At 32.9% G+C, this 10,390-nt stretch overlaps 1 long non-coding RNA gene across 1 annotated transcript in view; it reads left to right on the top strand.

The window, feature by feature from the left end:
* Positions 1–10,390, top strand: part of LOC105116659 (uncharacterized) — an 18,885-nt gene that overhangs the window by 7,731 nt on the left and 764 nt on the right. Inside the window, exon 2 of the long non-coding RNA XR_840569.1 lies at positions 5,980–5,987. This is a non-coding gene — a long non-coding RNA (uncharacterized LOC105116659). The remainder of the gene's footprint in view (positions 1–5,979; positions 5,988–10,390) is intronic.

The following is a 10,390-nucleotide window of genomic DNA, read 5'->3' on the forward strand; positions in this document are numbered from 1 at the left end:
AACATCATTGATAACGTCATAATTGGAATAATAAAAAAAGAAAAAAGAAAAAGAGACAATCTCTCTCCATTCTAAAATCTTAGCCTCCATCTTTCATTTTCCCAACCAAATCCAATGGTTATCTTCCATCCATTCATTTTTTTCCTTTATATCTAGCTAAGCCACAAGCCATACTTATAATCCTTTATTGATTTATATATGAAAATGATGGATGTGTGATGTAGTGCGTTTAATTATATGTATTGACTTATTGATCTATATGTTATTTTTATTCTTGTAATGATTTCTTTCAAAAAAAAAAACAATACGAGTATTTTTCACACACACATATATAAAAGCTTTCAATCCCAAATTTGTGACTTTTTTTTTTATCAACAACATTTTTTTTCCTTGATGTAAGGACTTGAAGTTGTTTACCTTTATTATCTGTGGCGGATCCTATAGAAGTTGATGTTGGGCTGGTGTTTGAAGCTGGGGCATTGGTTGATATTGGGGTAGTGCAAGTGGATGAAGTATTTTGAAGGTTTTTCATCTGTAATTAACTACAACAAAATAAAAGGCAGTAACAAAACTCAAAACCAACTCATTAACTTGAAAGACATAATCTTCCACACTTGTTTCTTCATTTAATCCTTAACAACCTCGACACAACCCTTAAGTTTTGTTACTAAAATAGATAACCAATCAACTCTTGAATGATCCTTTCTAAAGGAAAGGGTGTATATGTAATAAATTTACTAGCAAATTTACTGGCATTGCTTCACAATAACAAAGACATTATTTACATTGCGAAGTCTAGTTTTGGAGTTAATTTTGACCAGATCATAGTGGAAATCTACTTTGATTCCTCTATTATAAAAAAAACACTCTATTATACTCGCTTTGATATTGCAATTCAACGACCACTTCTAATTTATCATCATACTCAATTTCAAACTCACTACAAGTCAATCCCTTAACACAAACACCACTGTTATCCCGAACTAGACTGTTAGGACTGAGTATAATTGTATATAAAAACATGAATTTCAACCTCATACACATCTCCAGTGGTAAGTTGTAAACCATGAGTATAACTGCTTAGCAAGAATAAAGAACAATAAATGATCCGAATAAATTGAATTGGTTATACACAACTCGGGACATATATTCCTTGATTCAATTGTAAAATTAATCAATAATTTTAAAATGGGCTTAACTGCCCAACAAGAATAAGAAATAATAAATGACCCAAATAAATTGAATAAGTTATACATAACTCAGAACACAACTCAGAACGTATATTCCTTGATTCATTTGAAAAATTAATTAATAATTTTAAAATAGACTTGTTAGTAGCTGAACATGTTGGAAACAAAACTTTGAGTTTTGAATTCTTTTAGGAAGACATTGAAAATATTGAAAATAAATCATATATATCAAGAACATCTTTTTTGGATTTTTTTGGTTGTATTTTGCAATTGGTTTTGGTTTTCAAAAAAATAGAAAAATAGAAAAAGGTAAAAGAAAATGTGGTTATGTCATTCTCATTATTTCACCTTCTAGTTGATGTGTTGAACGAGTGCAAAGATTTGGAATATTTGTTACATTTCATTAAGCGTGCTCCTCTTGTTCGACAAAACGACAAATTATTGTCCTGGGGCAAAGAGTTCTTGTATAGGTTAAAAGCTTCGGGACCACTTTGGTTAGTTAGCCATCCCACAAAACTTGTTTTAATCGTGCTGATCAAATAGGTTAAAAGATTCGGGACACTTTGCCTAGTTAGCCATTCCACAAAAGATTTGGAATAACGATGTGACAGAATGCGTGTTTGCCAAATGGTTGTGATTGTGAATAAAAGCATGTAGACACACATATTCCGTAATTTTTCTTACTAAAGTAACCGATACAGTGATTATTGTTCTTACTCTTTTTTTGGCCCCAAATAAACAAAAAAAAAGAAAGAGAAAATACAAAAAAAATAAAAATATGTTGAAAGAATATCAAAAAATTTACCAGTAAGAAGTGTATATTTAAATACCGAGAGAATTGCCAAAGATTGTTCAAGGAGTATTAAGCATGTAAAATTAACAAATTTAACAATATATTTTTTTATTAATGAAGACCCTATTAACAAAGAAAATTCAACTTGATGAGAGAAATTTAAAATTGAATGTTTAAGGGTTCAATTATATTTTTTTTAATTTTTAATTGAATTTATTAAGGGCTTAACACTACACCATTAAATAGTTTTATCGATGAATTAATTTTGTCGGTGTAAGGTATGTAGGCCGTCGGCAACATTTTTACCAACGGACTCACCGACAGAATATATCCGCCGGAATATTGATTGTCGGTAGTTTCTCATTCCGCCGCTAATTCTGTCGGTAATTAAAAAAACTGAACATCGACAGAACACTGACGGTATTATAGACGTCAATGCGCGCTAAAAAAATTCCCACAAGAACTTTACTAATAGAATAATTCCATCTATATTGTCAACAATACTCACCCATGGATATTTAGTCGGTGATTGTGGCATAGGCAGTAAATATTTCAGAACTCTTTGTCCAATACCGATGGATATATTCCGTTGGTAATAGTAAAGGTAAACACTGACGGAATATATCCATCGATAATTGTGGCATAATGCCGTAAAACCATATATATCTATTTAAAATATTTTAAAAAAATATTTGTTAATAGTAAAAAAACCAAATAAAATTGTATTAAACATAAAAAATATAAAACTAATGTTAAATAATATTCATCCAATTATTCATTACAAATTTAATGTTTTTAAAAACAAAATTAAACAAAAATAGAGGCGGAGCTGGAGGAGTAGGCTGCTTGTTCTTGAGACGGAACAACCAAAAAAGGGTTACACATATATCATTACTCATCCTTGATCTCATTTCCATGACTATTTGATGGAGTTGATCGTAATCCGTTGAGTTTTGTTCATATTATTGTTTCAAGGCTATGAATTCCTTAGACTGGGTGCTCGATACCGATGGAGAGCTCTCAACGGTTGAGACACTACGGGCTGATCGCAAGTTTTCAGCCATAGTGTTAGAGAGCATCAGTGGGCACTGTTGCGGTTGACGAAGCGACCAGAGAGGAGGGTTAGAGGCTGCTATGAAGAAAAACGAATGGCCAGCGAGAGGGGGCAGTTGCTAGCTTTGGAAGTGATGGTTTAGGGTTAGGTTTTTTTTGTTGTTTTTTTTTAATGTGTAAAATTTCCCTATCTCTTATGTGTGTTGTAGAGTCTAGTATTTATAGGTAAAAATATTGCTAGGTTTTCAATCTTAGTCCCTCAATTTCTTTTTTTTTTTTGTAAATCTGATTTTTCTTAGTTTTCTTTCTTTTTTTTTGTAAATCTGATTTTTCTTAGTTTTTTGGATTTTTCTTATCAACATCGACTTGAATGAGGAAAATCGGTGATTTTAAAAATAACGTGTTAAAAGTGAAACATGTTCCAAAAACCTTTGAAAATTTAAATTCTTTTGAGACAATGCTAAAAATGCTAAAAACGATACAAATATATATATATATATAATATTTTTTGGATCTTCGTTGTGTTTTGCTATTTTTAGATTTTTCTAAAACTTTATCAAAATATAGGTAAAAAATTAGATAGCAACAGATGCCCCCTCTTTACAATGTTTACAAAGCAAAACTTCTCAATGTTTTGCCACTCATCTAAGAACCTTTTTGATATGTTTCTTTCTCTCTTTTTTCTCCTTTATTTTCTTCTTTCTTTCTTTCTTTCTTTCTTCTTCTTTTTCTCTGTTTTTTTCCCATAACCTGAGATCCCATTTGGCAATCTTTTTGAACCAAAACCAAAATTTGCGTGGTTGGGTTAACTTGAGATCCCATCCAGCGATCCCCTTTAACCAAAACCAATATCATGTGTGTGGTTGTGTAATAACCAGGCTTTTCAAGCTCAAAACAATAGTAATTGTTTTTTGTACTTGACAGACCTCGTGTCGGGAATTGGAGAACATGTTCCCTTCACAACATCAATATATAATCCATACATCAACAACAATCAACATTTCATTTAAAAGTGAATCTTATATAAACTCATGATATTATGTTTGCATGATTAGAAGTTTGAATTTAAAATATACATGCATAGTCATGAGTTTGTATTCTATCTAACAAATAGTCATCACGAATTTAATCTAAAAGGATCTAATAATAGTTATACATTTAGTACATTGATTTATATAAAATATATCATGATTTAGAATGCAACTACATGATTCATTACAAAAGTAGGTTCCCGTGTATCGGGTTTCCTAGGCACCTTATTGGCATGACATCCCTACTGTAGTACAAAACATTTACAAGAATACAATTACTTAATAATAATAATAGTAATAACAATAAGAAAATGGTCTGGCAGTTTAATGAAGCATTAACATTACCTCATGTTTGAAACGTGACATTTGTAGTTCCTTTATGTTCTTGGTATACACAACTTGCAATACATATATATATATGCATCAATTCTTACAATCAACTATAATCTTAAATCTAACCATTCTTTTAAGACATCGTTTGTTGAGGTTAACTATTCACTCATCCTGGCCATCCCCCTTCAAATTTCATCAGCCAAAACTAATCAATCGTTTATCCCAGTCATCCCTTCGAATGAAATTAACTGAAGCTAATCAATCATTTGTCTCAGCCATCCCTTTGGATGCTATTAACCGAAGCTAATCAATCGTTTATCCTGGTCATCTATTCAGATGCCATTAGCCAAGGCTAGTCAATTATTTGTCCTGGTCATCTTTTCGGATACCATTAGTCGAAGCTAGTCAATTGTTTATCCTAGTCATCCCTTTGGATGCCATTAGCCCAAGCTAGTCAATCGTTTATCCTGGCCATCCTTTTGGATGCCATTAGCCCAAGCTAGTTAATCATTTTTCCCAGTCATGCATTCTACCAGGCTATAAGTTCTTTTCAAGAAGGCGAACCCGGTTCTGCCTTTGAGATAGTCACAATTCCTCATCAACAAACACTACCCTACAAGGTTTATTAAGACCCAATCTTGGTTGATGACCCATAGTTGGGGTTCTACAACTCCATATTAAGCAAGACTAATTTCTTAGTTAGCTAACATCCAAAACTACAATTATTATGAAGAAACTTGATCCTAATTCTCTCATCCTTTTACTCAAATTCTCTCCAAAAGTTAGGAGACAAATCTATCAAGATTCACTAACCTTTCCATTTACACACAACATCCACAATTTAACTTTTTCGCTATAATCTCAACCCCTAGCCAAATCACATATCGTTTAAGGTTGTAAAAAGAATATCTTTATAAGAGCCAATTTATCTTATTTATTCCAATCTTCCCTCTTAACATCAAAATAAAACATTCTTGTCGATTTTACAAACTTTCTAAACAATATTCTTCTAAACACAATCCTTGACACAATTTCTATAAACCATAAATAACAAACGAACAATATTTCAAACAATCTATACTATCAAGTTATAATGCATTATTATAAGGATAACATATCCAAATATTAACTTCATCAAATGGTAAAATTTCCAGAAATATGGGTTTAACTGAATTGACCTCAAACTTGCAGACCTACTATGTGAGATACATAACTTCTATACCAAATGTTTGTTTTAAATCTCCACCATTTTAATTTGTGGTAAATGTTCATTTTAAATGCAGGCCTATCATATAAATGAAAGGATTGATTGATGAGTTTAAGAACTAAAATTAAAAGGACAAATAGATGGCCAAACTTAGAAAAGAGATATTGGTGTAATTGGGTCATATCTAGAACTATAGATCTTGGATTTTGGTTTATTTTACGTGGATAGAAAGGTAAAACATAGGTCTACAACTTTCATATGGAGCCTAGGATTTAAAAAGCCCATTTTCAAGTTCAAATTGTAGCAATAACAAAGAAGTTTGAATCTATCCTACAGCTCGTGCACTGTTTAGTGTTTAGCCCATAACTAGAGTTTTGAAAGTCCAAATAACCTCCATTTTTTTTCCTGGAAAGCGGAGAAAATTTCTTACAACTTTCATGTGTCAAGTGTTCCAATTATGACGTTATCATTGACATTTTGGGCAGAAAAAAAAGATAAGGATTGTCACCAAGTCAAGAGTTGGTCACCCACTCATCAATTAGTCATCAAATCAATAGTTCCTAATTTTGGCCTATAAAAGGAGGCATTTGCCATTCATTTAGGCATCTTCGTCTCTAGATCAAGATCATACTCTTGTTTTCTCTCTTTGTATTTTTTGTTATGTTTATGTTTTGCTTTCATTAATATCTTGTTTATACCTTTCATTTCCTTTCCTTTACTTAGTTAACTTTTATCTTATTTATGTTCTTATCTTGTTTATTTATTTTTCTTTCTTTTATTATGTTTAACTAAGTTTATTATGTCAAGGTGAAAAGGTTACACTAATGGGGTAAGAATAAATATAGTGTAAACTCAACATGGACTTTAATGTTTGATACTAACATGTTTTATTTTTGTTATTTTGTTCACTCTATAATACTTTGCTTGTTAAATGACTAATCTGGAATTATATTATATAACACTTGATACAATAAATGCTTAGCACTTACATAGCCCACACTGTATGGTATAACCGACACCTAAGCTATGAAAGGAACTTGATTGGTTGTTAACATAAGTTATAAGCATGAATGCCTAACAATATTTATAAGTATTAGCATTATTCAAATAAGATAACTAATGTAATCATGTTAACAATTTATAATCTGATTGAAACCTCCTCTGTGTGTGGTTTCCATTTGAGTAATAAGAGTTTATACTATACTTGTTTGACATACCATTAGTGGATCCTCTAACCTTGACATTTATTGTTATCATTTTTTAATCTTTACGCTAATCTTCCATCTCAAAGTTCTCATCATCATCGTCATCTTCTTCTTCTTCTGTTATTATTATTATTACTACTACTACTACTACTACTACTACTACTACTACTGTTATTGTTGTTGTTGTATTATTATTATCTATAATTTATACAATTAACCTCCCTATGGTTCGACCCCGATCTTGCCAAGTTATTTATTACTTTGATACTCCTGCACTTAGAAGATGAAATCAATTGGTTGGTCTTATCAGCTAACTAGAGATCCCATCTGGCAATCCTCTTTAACTAGAACCAAAATCTGCGTGTGGTTGGGCTAACCTAAATCTCATCCAACTATCCCCTTTAACTAGAACCAAAATCTGCGTGTGGTTGGGCTAACTTGAGATCCCATCCAGCGATCTCCTTTAACTAGAACTAAAAGCTGTATGGTTGGGCTAATCTGAGATCCCATCGGGCGATCCCCTTTAACCAAAATAAAAAGCTATATGGTTGGGCTAACCTGAGATCCCATCTAGAGATCCCCTTTAACTAGAATCAATATCCTATATGTGGTTGGGCTAACCTGAGATCCCATCTAGAGATCCCCTTTAACTAGAATCAATATCCTATATGTGGTTGGGCTAACCTGAGATCCCATCAGGCTATCCCCTTTAACTAGAACCAAAATTTGTGTGTGGTTGAACTAACCTGAGATCCCATCTGGCAATCCCCTTTAACAAGAACCAAAATCTATGTGGTTGGGCTAACCTGAGATACCATTCAGCGATCTCCTTTAACTAGAACCAATATCATGTGTGTGGTTGGGCTAACATGAGATCCCATCTAGCGATCCCCTTTAACTAGAATCAATATCCTATATGTGGTTGGGCTAACCTGAGATCCCATCCGGCTATCCCCTTTAACTAGAATCAATATCCTATATGTGGTTGGGCTAACCTGAGATCCCATCCGGCTATCCCCTTTAACTAGAACCAAAATTTGTGTGTGGTTTAACTAACCTGAGATCCCATCTGGCGATTCCTTTAACAAGAACCAAAATCTATGTGGTTGGGCTAACCTGAGATACCATTCAATGATCTTTTTTAACCAGAACCAATATCATGTGTGTGGTTGGGCTAACCTGAGATCCCATCTAGTGATCCCCTTTAACTAGAATCAATATCCTGTGTGTGGTTAGGCTAACCTGAGATCCCATCCGGCTATCCCCTTTAACTAGAACCAAAATCTGTGTGTGGTTGAACTAACCTAAGATCCCATCTGGCAATCCCCTTTAACAAGAACCAAAATCTATGTGGTTGGGCTAACTTGAGATACCATTCAGCGATCTCCTTTAACCAGAACCAAAATCTATATGGTTGGGTATCCTAAGATCCTATCCAGCGATCCTCTTTAACTAGAACCAAAATTTGAGTGGTTGGGCTAACCTGAGATCCAATTTGGTAATCCCCTTAACTAGAACCAAAATCTTGTGTGTTCTTCCTGATGGCAGGGTTTGAACTTTCTTCTCTTGTTTTGATAATTTTCTAATGTTAAGGTTCTTCTGATTTTTCTTCTTGATGATAAGGTTTGATTAAACTTTTCACTTGATGCTCTCTTTTTGTGATTTTGCAGGACTGACATCTATCCTTCCTAATTGTAAGGTTGACATTTGTCCTTCATGATGATTGAAATTAACTGAATTTTTCTTGATGACAAGGTTGGAAAACTTGGTGCTTCTTGATTGTAGGGTTGACCTGAAGACTCCTCGTGATGACAAGGTTGATCTTTTTATTTATTTGAGATTTTCCTAATAGTAAGGTTTATCTCATCTTCTTCCTGTACCAAGGTCATAACCATGATGCTCTGTTATTATCAGCTCAATGATTTTTTTTTAATCTTGGATTTTTTTAAGGATTTTCCTGTAACAAATACAAATATATATACAATGCTTTGAGGTTAGATGACATGCATGCATCCTTATGTGATTTGAAATATAGGTCTCCCTTCTTTGATGTTCCATCATCATAAGGTGCCTTCGTTTGCTATCCAAAAGCCTTCTTTGCTTTTTCCATGTACTGGCCTGTTCATGTGCTAGTCATCCACTCAGTTGTAAGTGTCGTGCCTATCCAGACAGTCTTTAATGATTAATTTTCTTATTTTTTATTAAGCATGAGTGTGCCTCCAATTGTGGTGTTGCTTGATTCATCACGAATGAGCTTAACCAATCATTCATCTTTTGGATTATCCTAAGAATTGTTCTCTCATTGATTGTGCGCATCATGCCAACAACCTTCAAGATTGTTAATCAGTTATGAACTTGTCTCAAGTTCATAGCTTGTAGTAAAAAAGCTCTTTGTTGTATGCTTAGTGTTCTCCTCAATGGATTCCTCTTATCTTACTAAATCAGATTACAAAAAGAAATGTATTGGCCTCATTAATGATGTCCAATTTATCACCCATATTCATGCCATGAAGTGTGTCTTTGAGCTTCAAAACATATGTCCTAGTCTTAGTGGTATGCATCTTTCTGACACATTCAAATGTAACTATGTGATAACATCTATTATAGCCATGTTTCAAAAGATAACCCTAAGATGATGATACGAGGGTGTACCTCAAGTGTAGCGTTGTTTTCAATTATTATTGGAGTTCACTAGATCATGGAATGTTTTTTTTTAACACCATTTCCCTCGATGTGATCTGAATGTGCTCGTTCATTGATTATCTTCCTTTGAACCATATTGTCCTTCGTTCATCAATTCTTCATTTAATCATCTTTCTTTGCCCCCTAGCTGAGTTGAATATTGCTTGTTTTTTTTCTTTTTAGAGTCCGCTATATTACCCCTAGGTGACTTAACTCTTCAAGGGGTATTGAGAAAAGTTGATGTCATTTCTATTAAGGATTCTGCACACTCAATCAATGTTCTTTCTTGTTCGACAATCTTTCTTGTTTTGGAATCAAATCTCATACTTTAATGGTCATGTCTATTCAAATCTAATTGTTGAAATGAAATCAAAGAGATGTTAGTTTTGGGAAAGATCTTTTAAAAATCAAGCTTTTTGGTCAAAGACCCAACACACGTCATTTAATATAGTCCTTTGATTGTCTTATATTTTGAAAACACAAATCGACCCATTGTAATATTAAAATGGTCTTTCCTATGGTCTTTTGTGTCCATTTTAAACTTTGATTTAAGTATATCTTTTGATGGTTTGTGATAAGGTGACATTTTTGTGAATTTCAAAAACAAGATGCTCAGGTTTTATCAAGAAAGTTTGTTTCTTTTTTTAGCATTTATTTTATCAACATGCATAATAACCAGTAGCTTAATTCATGAAGTCATGACCCATATAGAAAAGCTCTTCCATTTTTGAAAGTGCTATTTATTGATTTAGATTGCTTACTTGATTGAAAAGAGCTATTAATAGCTATGAAAGAAAGGAAATTCACAAGCTTAAAAAAGTATTTGAGCGTTTCAAAGACTTAGGATCAAAATCAACTATTCATCAATTCTCTTTCTCTTGTTGTCTTTGTAGGGA

This window comes from Populus euphratica, unplaced genomic scaffold (genome assembly GCF_000495115.2).
Source record: "Populus euphratica unplaced genomic scaffold, PopEup_1.0 scaffold1005.1, whole genome shotgun sequence".
Lineage (NCBI taxonomy): Eukaryota > Viridiplantae > Streptophyta > Magnoliopsida > Malpighiales > Salicaceae > Populus > Populus euphratica.